An 18,691-nucleotide genomic window follows, 5' to 3' on the forward strand; every position below is an offset into this window, starting at 1 on the left:
GCGATGTTCCTCTGGTTACATGTGGTGTAGCTCCGCAAGCTTGAAGGAACTCAGCGACGTGAACTTTCCAGGGGCAGTTCTCTCTCTGTGCAGTGAGAATACTTTCTTTTCGTACTCTAGTTAGCCTTTCCACAGCTCCATTTTCTTCTGCGTGGTAAATGGTAGTCCTGATGTGCTGGATATCTCATTCTTTCAGGAAAGCAGCCAGATTCTGAGGAATTTACCTGAGGGCCATTATCTGTCACCAGGGGTTTCCTTTTTGGCTAAACATAGACCTCATGAAAGCAATTACTGTAGCTGCAGTGCATTGTGAGGCAAAACACATCTCTGGCCACTTCGAATGATAATCCACCATAGTAATAGCAATCCTGCAATCTGGAGGGCCAGTGTCCACGATGTCCAATGCAATTTTCTGCCAGGGTCCATCTGGTAAAAGGACTGGTGTTAATGGGCACAACTGTTCTGTGACTTAGGATCAGTGACTTGTGGAGTGACAGCTCACGCCTGATCTGATAATAGGACACTTCATGTGCAGCTACACCTTTGGATGATGCAGGCCACCCTTGGGTTATGTAGGAGCACATCTTACGTAGCTCTGGGCAAGCAGAACAAACTTCTGTGAAATCAGAAATAGGTACAGCAGTTAGGGTGATGGAAAGAGTAGCAAGAGTTTCTGGGTCAATATCGGATAAGCCGTCCCGATGTTCAGGCAGCGGCAAACGGTGAAGGCAGTCTGCTGCATGAGACAGATATTGTAGTCAGCAGAGTAGTTAAAGCCTGGTGGTCAGTTCGTAAGGTAAACTTTGTGCCCCATAAGTAGGTCCTCCAGCACTCCAGACGCAAGCCAGTGCTTCCTTTTCCACCACTGCATATTTCCTTTCCACTGCACTGAGAATGCGAGAAGTAAAAGCTACTGTTTTCTTTCAGAATTATCTGGATGTAGCTGTGTAAGGACACTGCCAATTCCACAATCTGAGGCATCAGTAGACACTATGGTAGGGAGTGAGGGGTCAAAAAGCGTGAGTGCTGAGCTCTATGTAACCAGTGTTTTAACTTTGTGGAAGCACATCTGCAGTCCATGTGAATGTGGAGTTGCGCGGCACTTCCCTCATGGTGGCATAGTTCTGTACGAACTTCGAATACCACGCGATCAGTCCAAGGAAGGACCTGAGGGATGTAGCATCTGTAGGTGCTGGAGCATCAAGAATAGCTGTAACGTGTTCATCATTTGGTATGCACAGCTCTGCACCAGTGTCCAGCACCATGTCATTAACAAGAAGTGATTTACCTCCTAAACAGCGAACGTTCAATAGTGCACATTTTAAGTTAATATTATTATTATTATTATTATTAACACTACATTTTATTTATAATGCCCATTACATCACAAGATCTCAAAGTTAAAATAAGAGACAAAATAAACAGATTAACAGTTTTCTGCACAGGAGCCCCCAGTGGATTGTTTAGATCTAGGTCTTGGTCTAATAATACTTAAAATATTCTTTCTAGACTCATTGAACTGTATTACTATTAATAGTTGCTGGATTTTTGGGAAGTCGCGTGACAGAATGTGACCCGCTGCCGGCTCCACGTCAGCCCCGCAGAAGTAGGCGGAGCTCTCCAGATGTCCCGCATTCCGCTTGACGAGGCTCTGACATAAGCCTGGCGCACGCCCTACTCCGTGCGAAGTATTGTGCCATGAACTTGAGCCTTACCAAGCAACTACTTGTCTTCTGTCGTCCCGCTGTTCCCAACCTATTCCGTTTACCTATTGTGCTTACCTTGCCTTGTCTTCTCCCTTTCCTCAGACTCGCTCCCGCACCTGACCCGCTCCTCCTGCTGAGACCGGCTCCTCCCGTTCCCCTTCCCCTGTGTGCTCGTGTCCCGTGTGTGCGTGTAGGACGGACCTTACGGCTTTGGACCTCTGCTTTCGTACAACGACCATTCTTCTCGTCATACCCCTCTGTTACCTCAGTGCCTGTATTGGCAATAAACTCACCTTTGGTGCGCATATCTGGATCCCCGTTTCCTTATTCTGGCTGGCGTCACAGAATACTTCGCCCCGTAAGTATGGATCCAGCGCACTACCTGTCCATGGAGAGTCGACTGTCGGCTATAGAACAGCTCCTGGCAAGTTAAGCTGCTCACGTCCCCTTGCCGGCCTCACCACCTCGAGCTGCCTCCACCGCCCCTATCGCCCTTCCAGAACGATATGATGGTAACCCCGACACCTGCAGGGGGTTTTTGATGCAATGTGGGATTTACGTCGAAGAGCATCCAGAGATGTTCCACTCCCCAGGAGCAGAGGTGCGGTTTGTCATCTCTCTCCTCACGGGTAGAGCCAGAGAGTGGGCGACCGCCCTGTGGGCACGTCAAAGCCCTCTCATCGACACCCCTCAGGACTTCCATCAAGCATTACTGGAGGTGTTCGATCACCCTGCAGTAGGGCGAAGACCGGGAGACCGTCTCCTCGACTGCTGCCAGGGGTTCCGTTCAGCGGCCGAATTCTCTCTAGAATTCCGCACCATCGCTGCCGGGCTCCAATGGCCCGACGACGCCCTCATGACCATATTCCGCAGAGGGTTGAACCAGGATTTATAAGATATGTTCGCCTCCCGAGGCAAGGCGTTGTCCTTCAACGAGTATGTCCGTCTCGCGGTGAGACTGGATAACACTGTCAGGGACCTGAGAAGGCGGAGAGCCCAGACGGTCACTGCGGGTCTCCTGGAACCTCGTTCGATGTCCCTGAACCCATGCAACTAGGACGGGCCCCCCTCACGGCTGCGGAACGCCGGAGGAGAACCGATAGAGGGTTGTGCCTTTACTGCGGAGAGGCGGGACATGTGCTGTCGACCTGTCCCATCAGACCCAGCCGGGAGGAGAGCACCCCTCCGGTAAGTACTCCTCCCCGGGTCATGTCTTACCTCCATCAATTAATCCTGCCAATTGTCATTAGCTCGCCCGAAGGGGGCGAGAAGATTCTTGCTCTCGTGGATAGTGGTGCTGCCGGCAACTTTATAGACCAGACACTGGCTCGACGGTTGAAGCTACCATGCCAAAGGCTGGCGCGGCCACTCACCGTTCTCGGAGTTACCGGAGAGAAGATCCAAGACGGTACTATCCGATATTGCACCCAGCCTTTCAGGCTTCAGATAGGAGTGCTCGACGAGGAGCAGATAGAGATGTTTCTTCTCCCCCACGCCAAGGACCCACTGATCCTCGGTCTGCCCTGGCTGCAACTGCACAACCCACGGCTAGACTGGAGAACAGGTGAGCTAACCTCGTGGTCGCCTGAATGTCTCTCTTCCTGCATGTCTCTGCCTTGTCGTACCTCGCGTGTAGAAAGCCCGGAGTCGGACGATGAGAGCAAACTACCACCCCAGTACCAGGACTACCAGGATGTGTTCAGTAAGAGGCGAGCCTTCACTCTACCTCCCCATAGGGATTGCGACTGTTCGATTACCCTCTTGGACGGAGCCACCATGCCAAAGGGGAGGTTATACCCCACTTCCGTCCAAGAGGAGGATTCCCTTGAGGATTACATTCGCGAGAGTCTCCTTCAGGGGATCATTCGGCCCTCTACGTCGCCAATTACAGCGGGGTTCTTCTTTGTCAAGAAGAAGGACGGACGACTGCGACCCTGCATAGACTACCGAGCTCTCAACGCCAAGTCAGTTAAGAGGAGGGAGCCTCTTCCCCTGATCCCCTCTGCCTTAGAACAGTTAAAGGAGGCTCGGATATTCATTAAATTAGATCTGAGAAGTGCCGACAATCTCATCCGAATTAGGGAGGGGGACGAGTGGAAGACCTCCTTCATTACCAGCAGGGGGCAATACAAGTATCTCCTGATGCCGTACAGTCTTGCCAACAGTCCGTCCATCTTCGTCATTTATGAATCATGTTTTTAGAGATCTACTACATCGGTGTGTTATTGTATATATCGATGACATTCTCATCTACTCCCCTGACAGACGCACCCACGTCCAGCAAGTACGTCAGGTGTTACAACAATTGTGGGAACATCGCCTTTTCGCTAAGCTGGTCAAGTGTGAGTTTCATCAGACCCGAATCCAGTTCCTGGGCTACATGCTCCAACACGGAAAGTTCGCCATGGAGGAGGGGAAGGTGAGAGCCATCCAGGAATGGCTACAACCCCGTACACTGAAGGAGCTGCAAAGGTTCCTGGGTTTCGCAAACTTTTACTGCCGCTTCATACGCAACTTCAGTCAGGTTGCCGCCCCCCTCACCTCCTTAACCCAGGGAGCCCCATCTCGCCTCTCCTGGACGGAGGAGGCGTCTCAGGCTTTTAGCCGGCTGAAAGCAGCTTTCTGTACTGCTCCAGTGTTAGCGCAACCTTGTCCGGATCGGCCATTTGAAGTGGAGGTCGACGCCTCCGACGTCGGCGTGGGAGCTGTCCTTGTTCAACGCCATCCCCAGACTGGGGGAAGACACCCATGCGCCTACTTTTCCCGTAAGTAGTCACCAGCAGAGTGCAATTACCCGGTAGGGGAACGGGAACTGTTAGCCATTCGCCTAGCTTTGGAAGAGTGGCGACATTGGCTAGAGGGCGCCCGACACCCGTTCCTAGTTCTGACTGATCACAGAAACCTAGAGTATCTGCAATCTGTTAAACGACTGTCGGCGCGCCAAGTCCGCTGGGCGCAGTGGTTTTCTCACTTCGAGTTCCGAGTACAGTATCTACCAGGGAGCAAGAACGTAAAGGCGGATGCTCTCTCCCATCAGTACGAGCCCACCACCACTACAGAGGAGACTGCCCCCATCCTAGATCCCAAATGTTTCGTGTCCTCCATAATATGGACCCTGGAGGAGACCATTCGACAGGAGAATGAGCTGAGACCGCCCCCCCGGGGTGTCCCGCTGGTGCCCGGTACGTACCCTGACGTCATCGAGAGGCTTTATTGCAGTGGATACATTCGCACCACAGCAGTGGACACCCCGGGGTGAGCACAACGCAGCTGAGGGTGTCCCGTCGATATTGGTGGCCAGGGTGGAAGAAAGACACCCAGGAATACGTCGACTCATGCCCCGAGTGTGCACAGGTGGTCTGCTCCATCCGTTGCCTGTTCCGTCCCGACCTTAGTCTCACATCGCGATGGAATTCATCACGGACCTGCCCCGGTCTGAGGGTAAAACCATAATATTGACCATTGTGGATCGATTTTCGAAAATGTGTAGACTAATAGCTCTTCCCAAGCTCCCCTCCTCTAGCGAACTCGCCGACTAACTCATTAACACCCTCTTCCGATACTACGGTATTCTGGAGGTGATTGTTTCCGATCGGGGGTCCCAGTTCAGCTCTAGAGTGTTTAAAGAGGTGTGCCGTAAGTTACGCATAGATCTAAACCTCTCTTCGGCTTACCATCCCCAATCTAACGGGCTTGCCGAGCGCATCAATCAGGAGGTCTCAAAAGCTCTCCGGACACTGTGTCAAGGAAGGTCCAACAGCTGGGCATCCCACTTGGTGTGGGCCGAATACGCCATAAACTCCCGGGTGAGTTCCACCACTAATCTGTTTCCCTTCCAGTGCGTCCTCGGGTACCAGCCACCTCTCTTCCCTTGGGACTTTCCGGAGGGACCCGTTCCCCAGGTGGAAGAGTGGTACCATGACAGCCGGGGAGTATGGCAGAAGGTAGAGCAGTCACTTCGCAGTAAGGCAGAACACCTAAAGATCCAAGCGGACCGAAAGTGCCGGACTGGACCTACATACCGAGTAGGACAACTGGTGTGGCTTTCCACCAAGAATCTCCGTATCCCGGGATGTAAGAAGTCCATTGGTCCGTTCCGCATCCTACGCCGGGTGAGTCCGGTCACGGTCCGTCTCCAACTACCCCGGGTATATCAGATTTGTCCGACCTTTCATGTGTCTCTCCTTAAACCAGCGAGGCGCAACCCCTTACGGGCCACACCTGTTCCTTCCCTGGAACCTCCGGTGGAGGCGCCAGAGGACTCATCTACCAGCCAGGTCAGTGCCATCCTGGATTCCCGTCGCTGCCGGGGACAGCTACAATACCTGATAGATTGGAAGAACTGTCCTCCGGAGGAATGCAGCTGGGTTCCCGCCAGCTCGCAGATAGACCCCTCGCTCCGAGCCTCGTTCCATACGCTGCATCCAACAAAACCAGCCCCCCGCCCACGGGGCAGACCCCGCAAACGACATCGGCCTCCAGGAGGTGGCCGTCAGAGGGGGGGTACTGTGACGTCCACACAGGCGGGACCCGCTGCCGGCTCCACGTCAGCCCCGCCCAAGTAGGCGGAGCTCTCCAGATGTCCCGCATTCCGCTTGACGAGGCTGACATAAGCCTGGCGCACGCCCTACTCCGTGCGAAGTATTGTGCCATGAACTTGAGCCTTCCCGAGCAACTACTCGTCTTCTGTCGTCCCGCTGTTCCCAACCTATTCCGTTTACCTATTGTGCTTACCTTGCCTTCTCCCTTTCCCCAGACTTGCTCCCGCACCTGACCCGCTCCTCCTGCTGAGACCGGCTCCTCCCGTTCCCCTTCCCCTGTGTGCTCGTGTCCCGTGTGTGCATCTAGGACGGACCTTACGGCTTTGGACCTCTGCTTTCGTACAACGACCATTCTTCTCGTCATACCCCTCTGTTACCTCAGTGCCTGTACTGGCAATAAACTCACCTTTGGTGTGCATATCTGGATCCCCATTTCCTTATTCTGGCTGGCGCCACACAGAGCACCTGGGTCAAGGCTGGACATGAATCACCAGTAAACCCGTATTTTAAGTAGGAATCCTGAAATTGTCTATTAAATGCAGCTTTCTTTTTCTTGGAAGTCAAAGGCTCTTTTTCCGTCTCCTCATTGGGCCTTTTTCCCCTTTCCAAAGCAGCTCTCCAAAGACATTTGTTTTTCACTCTTTTTTGCTAACTTGTAGGTTAAAATGTCCCCAACCTTTTTGCAACCTAGGACCATTTTAATTTGGGTGATTTTTTTTCACAGACCAGGTTGCGGAGGGAGCGGAGACGTGTAACAAAGATAATGAGGTGCGCAGTATTTAACTAATCACCAAGTGCGTTGCCTTATTGCCACCTATGGGCCACAAACGGAAGTGTTTTTCAAAATAAAAACAGCCTCTTATGTGTTCGCCGCGGCCCAGCACAAAATGCTCAACTGCCCGGTACTCGTACGGATGACCAGTGGCTGCAACCGAGCGCGAAACTGCCCAGGACTGAAGGAACTGAAGGTGAGTTTAATACTTAATGAAGTGAGACCAGCATGGCGTAACACTATACTATTTCATCCCGGTGTCGTCGCTTCGGTTGCTGCATGCATTGCATTGACATACGACTCGACTCGTCGACTTATTCACACAGTACAGATGCACATGGATCAGACCAGCAGCAGACGATCGATATCTTCGTTTGTTCGAGCCAATATCGGCGTAAAATTGGTGAAAAATATGGGGAGATATTGCATGACACTGACCTCATTTTGGATAAGGCTGTTCCTCTGGTGAATGGTCTTTAGTTTCTGGCACTGCAGCAGCAGGCAATTTGTACTGGAATTTAATTTACACTATTTACTCTTTCTCCTCCTATTGCTTATTATGGCTGTCAGTCAGCACTTATTAGCAGTATTACTTTATTTCATGCTGTTGTTAAAAGTTTGTTTCAGAATACGGTGCCTCTGGGCGAATGTCTCCGAGGGAAAACATCTGACCAAAGCCACAATGATTAGGACACAAAATGCTTCCGTCTAAAAACTTTGAGATATCACCATTTCGTAGTGTCTAAGGATTGGGAACCACTGTTTATGAATCTACATCAGTTTGGCTCAGAGGCATTGTATTTTGAAAGAGACTTTTAGTTGGTAACTTGGAGTGGTTGTTTTTTTCACGAGTACTAGTATTTCATGGGCATGACATGTACCTGGTAGGATTATGGAATTATTTTGATTTAGGAGACCACTGAATTTACTGAATGAAGAGGCTACATTCAGACAGTTGTAGGTTCCTTTAACATGTCTAATAGGGTGTGAAATAAATAAATGAAGTCATAGACATAATTTCCTTTGTTATGTTAACTTTATTTTTTTAAATGATTGGTTAATGGTTGAAAGTCTTATTTCAGACACTGGTAAGCTGACCTCTTGTTGATGAAACCATTACTTGATAATTGAGCACTGCAACTGACCAGGACATCAATCATTAATCAACATAATCTGAGAATGAGATACATTTGGTGTCCTCGGTAACAGACTGCTACTACTACTGTATGATGAAAAATAACCCAGAGTTTGTGTCAGTAAAATTTGGTGGAATGAGGCTTCTAAGATGCCTGAAAAAGGGACTATTAAAGGGTCTACATTTCAAAATTTCCTCAGAAGGAAAACCCCTGAAATTGGTTTACGTCTCATGTCTCGGAGTTTGCGTGTCGAGTTTTCCCTGAACAATGGTAGCCACCTACTTTCAAGGTGGTAGCCTCCTTCTCTTGAAACTAATGAACCCTCTGCTTCGACCTCCCCAACTACAGCCAGGTTCTTGGAGGGTTACATCTCTGTATAGATTATAGATCGCTAAACGCCATAACTGTCAAACATCGAGAGCCACTCCCACTCATTCCGTCCACCCTGGAACATCTGTGTAAAGCAACAGTCTTTACCAAGTTAGATCTTCGCAGTGCCTACAGTCTCGTCCGCATCCGCGAGGGAGACGAATGGAAGACATCCTTCATCACACATACTGGTCAATTCAAACATCTCATGATGCCGTATGGATTAGCTAATAGCTCCTCTCTCTTCCAGGCCTTCGTGTATACGGTCTTCCACAACATGATAACAGGTTTGTGGTGGTGTATATAGATGACATCCTGATCTACTCTCCCACTCTCTCCCAGCATGTTGCCCATGTTCGCCAGGTCCTCCAATGCCTATGGGAGTATCAACTGTTCATCAAAGGTGAGAAGTGTGAGTTTCACCAGTCTCAAGTCCGATTTCTAGGGTGTGTCTTCCTTCCAGGAGCAGTATCCATGGACGAGCAGAAGGTTGCCGCGTTCCAGGAGTGGTTGCCTCCCCAGACGATGAAGGAACTGCAACGATTACTAGGGTTCGCAAACTTCTATCGAAGGTTCATCCAAAATTTTAGCAAAATAGCCGCCCCACTGACCTCGCTCACCCACAATCGTCCGAGCCCCTTCAAATGGACTCCTGAAGTGGATATAGCCTTCCGTAAATTGAAGGAAGCCTTCTGCTCAGCTCCTGTCCTGCAACAACCTCGGCCCGAAGACCCGTTTGAGGTGGAGGTGGATGCCTCGGAGACAGGAGCAGGAGGTGTCCTGATACAGCGCGACCTGGTAACCGGCCGTCGTCACCCCTGTGCCTATTTCTCTAGGAAACTCTCCCCAGCAGAACAGAATTACAACGTCGGGGATCGAGAACTCTTGGCCATGAAGTTGGCCTTTGAAGTGTGGCATCACTGGCTGGAGGGAGGTAGACACCACTTTCAAGTCTTGACAGACCACCGGAACCTACAATACCTCCAAACCCACAACAAGCACACTGGTCTACGTTTTTCTCTCACTTTCATTTTACAGTGACTTACCTCCCTGGGTCCAAGAATGGCAAGGCCGACGCCCTCTCTCGCCAGCATGATCCTTCCACATCCGATGAGGGAAGCACGCCCGTTCTCTCCCCATCCTGTTTCGCTGCCACCATCTCCAGGTCTCTCGATGAAACCAGCCGTGCCCTGAATGACCGGTCACTGCCTCCCATAGGAGGTTCCCTGGGCCGACTATATGTACCCCTGGTGCACTGTCCCGCTCTGCTCCGATGGATCCATACGTCGCGCAGTTCCGGCCACCTGGGGAGCTCCGCGACCATATGACTGGTGGCACAACGTTACTGGTGGCCGAGTTGGCGGAGGGATGCAGAGACTTGCGTTGCCTCCTGTCCAGAATGTGCCCAGTTGAAGACGTCCCATCAAGCTCCCACATGGCTGTTACCCCCATTCCCGATCCCGACTCGGCCGTGGTCCTACCTGGCCATGGACTTCAAAACCTATATACCATGCTCAAAAGGTAACACCGTTATTCTCACCATAGTGGACCGTTTTCCCAAGATGTGTCGGTTAATTGCTCTTCCCAAGCTCCCAGGTTTTCCTTGCCTTCTGTGGGGAAACTCAATATCGCTCTCAGCCTGACCTCTACATACCACCCGCAGTCCAATGGCCTGCGGAAAGGACGAATCAAGAGGTCTCCAAGGCCCTCCGTCTCCTGTGCCATGGGCAGCCTGGGGATTGAGCCACTCACCACCTCTGGGCGGAATACACCCTGAACATTCGGGGTGAGTCCGGTGACAGATCTCTCTCCCTTCCAGTGTGTGACGGGATACCAGCCTCACCTACTCCCCTGGGACTCCCTCTCCAGAAATGTCCCGTGGGTTGAGGGTTGGTTTCAGGATGCCCAGAGTGTCTCGCGTCAAGGTCCGAGCAGATCGTCACTGACGACCGGGCCCCTCTTACAGGGTGAGGCAGAGAGTCTGGCTCTCCACGCGGAACCTGCGACTGCCCTCATGCCGTAAGCTTTCCTCTCGGTACATTGCCCCCTTCTGCGTCCTTCATCAAGTTGGGCCCTCCTCGTATCGCCTCCAGCGCCCCAGTGTATACCGTATGTGTCCTATCTTCCATGTTTCTCTCCTAAAACCGTTACAGTCCCTCACATCCCTCGTCGGCCATGGTACCTCCCCCTTCTGCAATGCTGTCCAATGGTTCGGCGGCATACACCGTTCGAGCTCTCCTCGACTCCTGACGTCAGACCGGGTGCCTGCAGTGCCACGTCGACTGGGAGGGATTCGGGCTGGAGGAACGGTCGTGGGTGCCCGCTTTTGACATTCTCGACCCCTCTCTCATCTCGGACTTTCACACCTCTTACCCGTCCAAGCTGGCACTGTGTCGCCCTCGGCCTCCAGGAGGTGGCTGACAAGGGGGGGGCACTATCACGCCCACACAGGCGGGGCAGAGCACCAGCCACCGATCACCAATTGATCGGTCGGCTACTTAACCACAGTTCTCCCGGCAAGCAGTGCGAAGTATTGTTGCCATTCTAGTAATGTGCCTTACCAAGTGATCTCTCTGTATATTGTCTTCCCGGTTCATCTTGCCCGCTGTGTCCTGCCTGCTCACCTTCCTGCCTTCCCTGCTCATCCCCTGCTCCCTCGTCGGCCCTCCTCCTTCCTCCCTGGATCCTCATTTCGCCTATTCATGCCTGTCTGATCTTCAAGGTTCTCGACTCTCGCCTGCCCCTCGACCACGATTCAGCACATCCCTCTTGGCTTTTGTACGACTCGATCTCCTAAATAAAGGATTCTGTCTCCGCATTTCGGTATTTGCCTCCCCCCTGCTCAGCCGGCATAACACCCCACAATCACGAATATTTACGGCAGCAGAAAGTACCTGTCAATATAAATGTCTACTATGTTGGAAGGAAATCTGTTATGTAATTCTTAACGTTTTGTTAGATTAAATGACATTCATGTGTTGTGTGATTGCATTGCATTGTATTAAATTAAATTCTTATTGTGATTTCAAATTTACAGGGTGTGGGCAAGTCAATTCATAATCCAATTCATAAATTCTGAACAACCCTGGTAAGCTACAAAATGAGCTAACCAATCAAACTTGCTACGTGTTCAGTTATATTTTTTGAATTGGGAAAGTGAATCTTGGGATAGTTTGGGATAGATGGGATAGTTTGTTTTACAACATATCACAGGATATTAAAATCGATCTAGAACCGTTACATGGCAAAATAATATCTGTCATGACCTGCTCGTCGGCTCCTCCTGTGTGCCACGCCCCCTGCTTACCCACGTGTGTTTCCCGAATTGTACCCAGCTGTGTCTGCTTATTTTCAATCAGTCCTTCGGCTTGTCTGCCCATTCCTGTCTGCCGACCCGCACGATCGCCGTTTCGCCCGACCGCGATCGTGACAGAATGACGGACCCAAAGAAGAAGCGGAGGAGAAGGAGAGCTCAGCCAGAAGAGCTGACAATTCGCCTGGGGGCATGCTCTCTCGCCAGGCTGACACTCCCGACTGAGTACGAGGAGGAGGAACCCCTCCAACTCCGGGAACCGGAACCTGCCCCCACAGAGCTTCCGTCGCCCCCGGAGCGGTGTTTCGCCCAGCCAGAGCGGCTGGCTAACGAAGGGGCCAGAACGGTGCGGGAGGTTTTCCCGCAAGCACCCCGCCCTCTTAAAGGGGTCACGCCCGTTTCGCCCGCGGCCCTCGCCGACAGGTACTTCACCCTCCAGGGACTGTACTGGAGGGTGATGGGGGAACCGGCCCCACAGGGCCCTCCAGAGGGGGATAGGCTCGCAGCGCAACCGGGGCAGGATTTCGCCTCCTTCTCTCCAGAATCCCTGTATTCGGACCTGGAGAGAATGGCTGAGGACCTCCGGAGGCTGATCAAGCTCCGGAGAGCTCCAGAGGCGCCCCCACTGCAGCCACCTGCAGCTCCCGGGCAGGCGCCCCCACTGCAGCCACCTGCAGCTCCAGTTCCTGACCGCGCTCCAGTTCCTGACCGCGCTCCAGTTCCTCCAGAGGCGCCCCCTCCGCCTGCTGCAGCCCCAGCTCCTGTCCCTCCGCCTGCTGCAGCCCCAGCTCCTGTCCCTCCGCCTGCTGCAGCCCCAGCTCCTGTCCCTCCGCCTGCTGCAGCCCCAGCTCCTGTCCCTTTCACCCTAGTCCCCGAGGTGGTCCCGGACGACTCCATCTTGGCTCCTCCCTCTTCGGAGGTGGAGGAGCTGGAATGGGACCCCTCGGGGACGGAACTTGTGACTCCTTGTCCCTCGCCCCGGCGACGTCGACCCCGACCTAGGGTCGGCCTGTCTGTGTCCCGCAGGGGAAGGGGGCACAGACGCGGGGAAGGGGGCACAGACGCAGGGCTGGGGTCCCGCCCGCCCGCCCTGCCCCCTGGCTCGCCCTGCCTCGTCTGCGCTGGGGCTCGGTTGGCGCCCGCGGGTCCTGGCCCTCCGGGTCGGCTGTCGCCTGCAGGTTCCCCTCCGGAGCCTCGTCGCCCCTGCCTCGCTCCCCCCTCCGGTGCCTGGTCGGTCGCCGGGGGGCTCCCCGACGGCGGCTCCTCGGTCGCCTGCGGGGCCCCCACCTTCGGCCCGTCGGAGGACGTCGCCGCCTGCGGCGGCTCCCCCCCTCGCCTTGCCTTCGCCCTGGCCCCTTCCAGCTCCCTCGTCCCCTTCCCCGGTGCTCCCTCCTGCTCCCTCCCTGGCCCCTCCGTGGGTCCCTCGCCCTGTCTCCTCGGCCCCTTCTCGGTCCCCTCCGGCTCCGGCCTCCCGGCCGTCTGCGACCCCTCCGGCTGCCGCCCGTCGCCCGCTGGATCTCCCTCGGGCTCCCCTCTCGTCCCCCTCCTTGTCTCCCTTCGCTCCTGCCTTTGTCCCTTCGTTCCCCTCTCCTCCTTCCGTCTTTGTCCTGCCTGTCTATGCTCCTCCTTGCTTTGTTCCTCCCGTCTCTGCTCCTCGTCCTTCTGTGTTCCCTCCGTTCACTCCTGGCCCTTGTGTCCCGCCTGTGCCGTCTGTTTCGCCCTTTCTCGTCTGTCTGCTTTCCCAGCCCTCTGTCAGGTTTTGTCCTTTGTCTTGTCCCTCGCTGTGTTCTGTGCCTCTGTCTTGTTCCCGGTCCCGCGTTGATTTCTGTTTTTGTTTTTCAGGTCCTGTTTTGCCTCGTCCCGTCCGTCGCCCCCTTCCTTGGCGCGCCCGGAGAAGCGCGCCTTTGGGGGGGGGGGTTCTGTCATGACCTGCTCGTCGGCTCCTCCTGTGTGCCACGCCCCCTGCTTACCCACGTGTGTTTCCCGGATTGTACCCAGCTGTGTCTGCTTATTTTCAATCAGTCCTGTGTATTTCAGTCCGTGTCTTACCCGAGTCCTTTGTCCGTCATTGATGTTGGTCGATGTTCGTGATCCGTATCCCAATAAACCCCTTGTTAGCCCTGAATTCGGCTTGTCTGCCCGTTCCTGCCTGCCGACCCGCACGATCGCGACAATATCCCCCTTTAAATAAAATAACAGCTGTTGCTAAACTGTTTTATTCTTTCTTTGAAACATCAGTGGCTATGACCTGTTCATTTTCAAAGATAAGAGGCAACAGGCCTGCCTGACTAAACCTTTTGTAAAGCAAACTTACCCCTTAAATGTTTCGTAGCGCGTTTACACTTTTTAAAATAGCACATTAACAAAAAGGTTGAATAACAAAAACATATCAGAAATTTTTGACCATTCCCCGTTCCTCCCCTCAACCCGTCCATGGTGTGTGCTATAACTTCCCTCTTCTGCATGCCGATGGCTCTTGCAATGGGTATAGTATGAATCAATATCCTGTAATATGGGTAAAACAATGTTAGCCCATATAATTTTGCACCTAAAACATGTTGTTTACAGCGGACTCTATTAAATGTCGATTTAGATTGTAGTTTGACCTTCTTTCAACATTGAGTTGACAAATATTCCGAGAACACTTAGCATGTAGGTGTCAAAAATGAAGTGTGGAATTTAGTTGAAAGAAAAGCCTCCAGTCTAGTAGAGAGGACCTGGGACCTGTAGAATTCAGTCTACAATGAAAATGCTAATCTACATTTTTAAATGTACACACCCACTTGCACATTGCCCTTGTTTTGTCAACATTGAGTAGACAAAAAAAATATTCTGAGGCATATCATTTTCCAAATATAATACAAAACACTGGGCTATGGATCAAATCCAGCTCCAGCCATAACTCTGAAAATAACCTACTTAGCTTTCAATGGGGAAAAAGTCACACTTTGTTTCAGCAAAACTTTATAAAAATAACACATTTTTTTGCTATGTAGATTATGTTCAACATCTTGTACACCTTCCACTGTGACATCGGGAAGTTATGAATGTATTTTGGGGCAGGAGGGGGGGGATCAGTAGTATCGTATGAATTGGCCTTAAATATTTCCCACCATACTTTCGTTGGTGGCAGCAGTTCGTAAGATGCTACTTCTGAATGTTTTGTTCGGAAATGGCAAGAAATCGCTTGCAAAATGGCAGGTCCAATCGCAGGAACTGAGGATCATAATCCATGCTTTGAATCAGCTCACTACCAAGGATTTCTACCCCTTTCTGAGTTGATGAATCTCTGGATTTCCTAGCCAGAAGCAAGTACATAACCACAATTGACATAGCTAGAGGGTACTGGCAAGTAGAGGTGGAGGAGGCTTCATAGCCTACAACTGATTGTCCCCATTATGGACAATTCCAGTTCAAGGTGCTCCCTTTTAGGTTAGCAAATGCACCAGCCATCTTCCAAAGACTGATGAATTCTGTTCTGGCAGCCATCGTATACAGGACTTGTTCTGTATATCCTGATGATATTGTGGTGGCATCTCCCACATTTAAACATTTATTGGACCTGGAAACCTATCAGTTTTTTCTCTTTCTTGGGTTATCAGGTTACACCAAAGGGCATACTTCCCCACCCAGGAAAGGTTTGTGCAGTGTTTGATTACCCAGCCCCATTGGGGGTAAAGCAGGTCAGACAGTTTCTGGGGCTAACAGGTTCCTACCGCAGGTTTGTGCCTGGTTATTCTCGGATTGTTTGCCCTCATGCGCCGGAACATATCTTTTGTCTGGGAAGAAAGCTGCCATTAGGCAGTGCAACTCCTGAAAAACTTAATTACGTGCCGTAAGTTTTGAGGGAAGGTCTACAAATTCTTCCAACCTCCTGCCCTCGGCTGCACCTTCGACTGTCTCTCCTTCCAGACTCCGCCCACGACTCGTCTGATGCACTTCTCGTCACTTCTGGGTCCTGTGATGAAAAGATGGCGGCTAGACTTGGGAGCTCTGCTCCTTGACTTTGGATTGTTAGCTTGCTTGATTACTTTGGATTATTGTGTATGACGGTTTTAGTTTATTGGTTTCTGATTTCTCGCTTTTGTACTTTCGCTTGATTGTTTTTCTGGTTTCTTTGATCTCTTGCCTGCCTACTGACTACTCTTTCGCTCATGCCCTTGGGCACTGTATTTTGGATTGTGCGTTTGCTTCGTGTGTGTGCTGCGGTGCGTAAGGACTGACTGCCTTTTTGTTTTCGCAACACGTGTGGATTATTGTACAGTAGGTTTGGCTAGGGAGATAGGACGTAGTATTGCCGTTTTTGTTTTTCACTTAGGTTTAGCTTAGTTTGGGCATTCGTTCGGTAGCGGTGTTTTGTTTATTGTTTTGGCCATTGTCACTCCCGAAGTCTGTTGCGCATATTGTTGTGAACGTGTGTATAAAATATAAAAACTATTGCTTCCTCCCCAGATTCCCGTCTTGTCTGTTCGTGCCTGACTGATCTCAACGGCTCCCGACTCTCGCCTGCCTCTCGACCACGATTCAGCGTCTCCCTTTTGGCTTTTGTTCCACCCAATCTGAGAAATAAAAGCTCCAAGTATCCGCATTTCAGGGTCTGCCTCCTCCCTGCTCGGCCGGCATAACATCCGGAGCTCAGCCGTGGGATCAGAGCGCATCGCCCAGCATTACTCACGTGTTGGTCTCCTGCCAGGACTGAAAAGGGCTCCCCAGTCCGTGTGTGAAAGTGGGTGGTGATGGCACGCCTGAGTGTAAATAGTTTTGCAGCTGCTTTTGCGTTTGATCATGGGGATTAATTATCACCGCTCGTGATAATAATGCACATTTTCTATATTTTATTGTTTCTTTTCTATATATACACCTTCGTATGATATATGCTATTCTATATCTCTTGTGGTACAAGGTTATTTTGCATTGCTTTTAATTGATATAGATTTTAATGCAAGGTTCTTGTATTAAAGTGTTTTTGAGTGTTTGTTCCTTCGAGAGCCCTATATCCCTCTCATCCACTTTAATACACTAAGGCATTGACTTAAAGCATGTCCATGATCACTCCACAGCTGGCCATTTGGGTGTTACTGAGACCATAGGCAGGAGGTTTTTTTAACATGGTGATCGCTGATGATGCCTCAAAATGGGAGATTAAGTAGGTCCTGGAGGATGAGTTGGTCACGCAGGGAATCCTGCTGGAGCCTGGTGATCGCTCAGGTGTTGCACCTTGCCCGGTCCAGTTGCCCACGATGGCGGAAGCTGGAGTCCCGGCTACGCATGGAGCCCAGGGGTCTCAGCTCTCCCAAGGAGGACATGCTCCTTACAATTCAGTTTAGGGAACTTGAGTTAGCTTTTTCTTATTTATCTATCCAACTGAATGTTGCAACTACACCAGCAACAAGACTCTGGTGAAAATCTGTTGCGTCATTTCCGCTGTTCCCTGCAAGAGCGAAACTGGTAGCTAGCGCGCAAATTTTAATACTATAGATATCACCTGCGTGCTTCAAGCTCTGTTCTGGATTTCTTCTCTGCTGGTAAGGTAGGACTCTGTCATTGTTTACTTCGTCTCAGACTCAGTTGAAACTGTGGTAGTGAGTAGTGTCTGCAAGTTTGTGGTAGTTTCTGGTAATCAATTGTTTCAGGTAGCCAATCAAGTGTAGTTTCCGCGTCCCTGAAGGTGTTAATTAGGGGCAGGGCAGACATGTGCCTTAGACCTATCCCAGTCCACATCTCTTAGATCTAGAAGATCTCATCCAACATCCAGGCGCCGCACAGCCAGTAATCTTATCTACCCTCCCCTAACATCCCAGTCCCAGCGAAGTGTGTTGGGTGGCCTCTGGAATTGCCAGTCTGCTGTAAAAGGCTGATTTCATTTCCGCCCTTGCTTCACACCACTCTCTTGACTTTCTGGCTGTAACTGAGACCTGGATATCCCCTGAGAACTCAGCTACTCTGGCAGCTCACTCCTCTGCTTATGCTTTCTTCCACTCTCCTCGCCAGACTGGCAGGGGTGGTGGCACAGGTCTGTTGCTATCTCGGAACTGGTGCTACACACCCCTCTCTCTGCCCCATCTCAATATTTCATCCTTTGAATTCCATGGAATTGCAGTTTCCTCTCCATTCAATATTCTGATCATTGTTGTCTACCGCCCTCCTGGCCCCCTAGTCTACTTTCTAGAGGAGCTCGATACTCTCCTCAGTCTCTTCCCCACTGACAGCTCCTCTATCAATCAATCAATCAATCAATCAATCTCCTTGGTGACTTCAACCTCCCCCATGACAAGCTCCTTTCTTCTGGTCTCCTCCCTTTTCTCGATTCCTTCTCTAACATCCAACAACTGCTCTCCCACACACAAAGGAGGTAATGTCCTCGACCTGGTTTTCAGCCACCAGCTACTAACATCACTTCTACCCCTCTTCACATTTCTGATCACCACTTAGTATCCTTTGCCATTGCCCTACCCATCTTGCCCAATCCTGGTTTTCATCATTTCTTGCCCACTCGACCAAACCTCCACTCTGTCTCCCCTTCTTCTGTTGTTCCTGCACCCTGTCTTACCTTCCTGACCTTGACTCCTTTTCCTCCCTTGCACTGGAGTCTGCAACTGATACTCTCATCTCTTCACTTTCCACATCCTTGGACGAACTCTGCCCGCTGTCTTCCAAACCCAGGAAAACTCACCCTGCTCCTTGGTTTTCAGCTGCATTATGCACCAACCGAAGAGAATTGCGGGTAGCAGAGAGGACGTGGAAGAAATCCAAGCTTGATGCAGATCTGTCTTCCTACCGTACTCTGCTATCCAAATTCTCTATGGACGTGACTGCAGCTAAAACTGCCTTTTACAAAGACAAACTTGAATTAT

Source organism: Brienomyrus brachyistius, chromosome 24 (assembly GCF_023856365.1).
Source record: "Brienomyrus brachyistius isolate T26 chromosome 24, BBRACH_0.4, whole genome shotgun sequence".
Lineage (NCBI taxonomy): Eukaryota > Metazoa > Chordata > Actinopteri > Osteoglossiformes > Mormyridae > Brienomyrus > Brienomyrus brachyistius.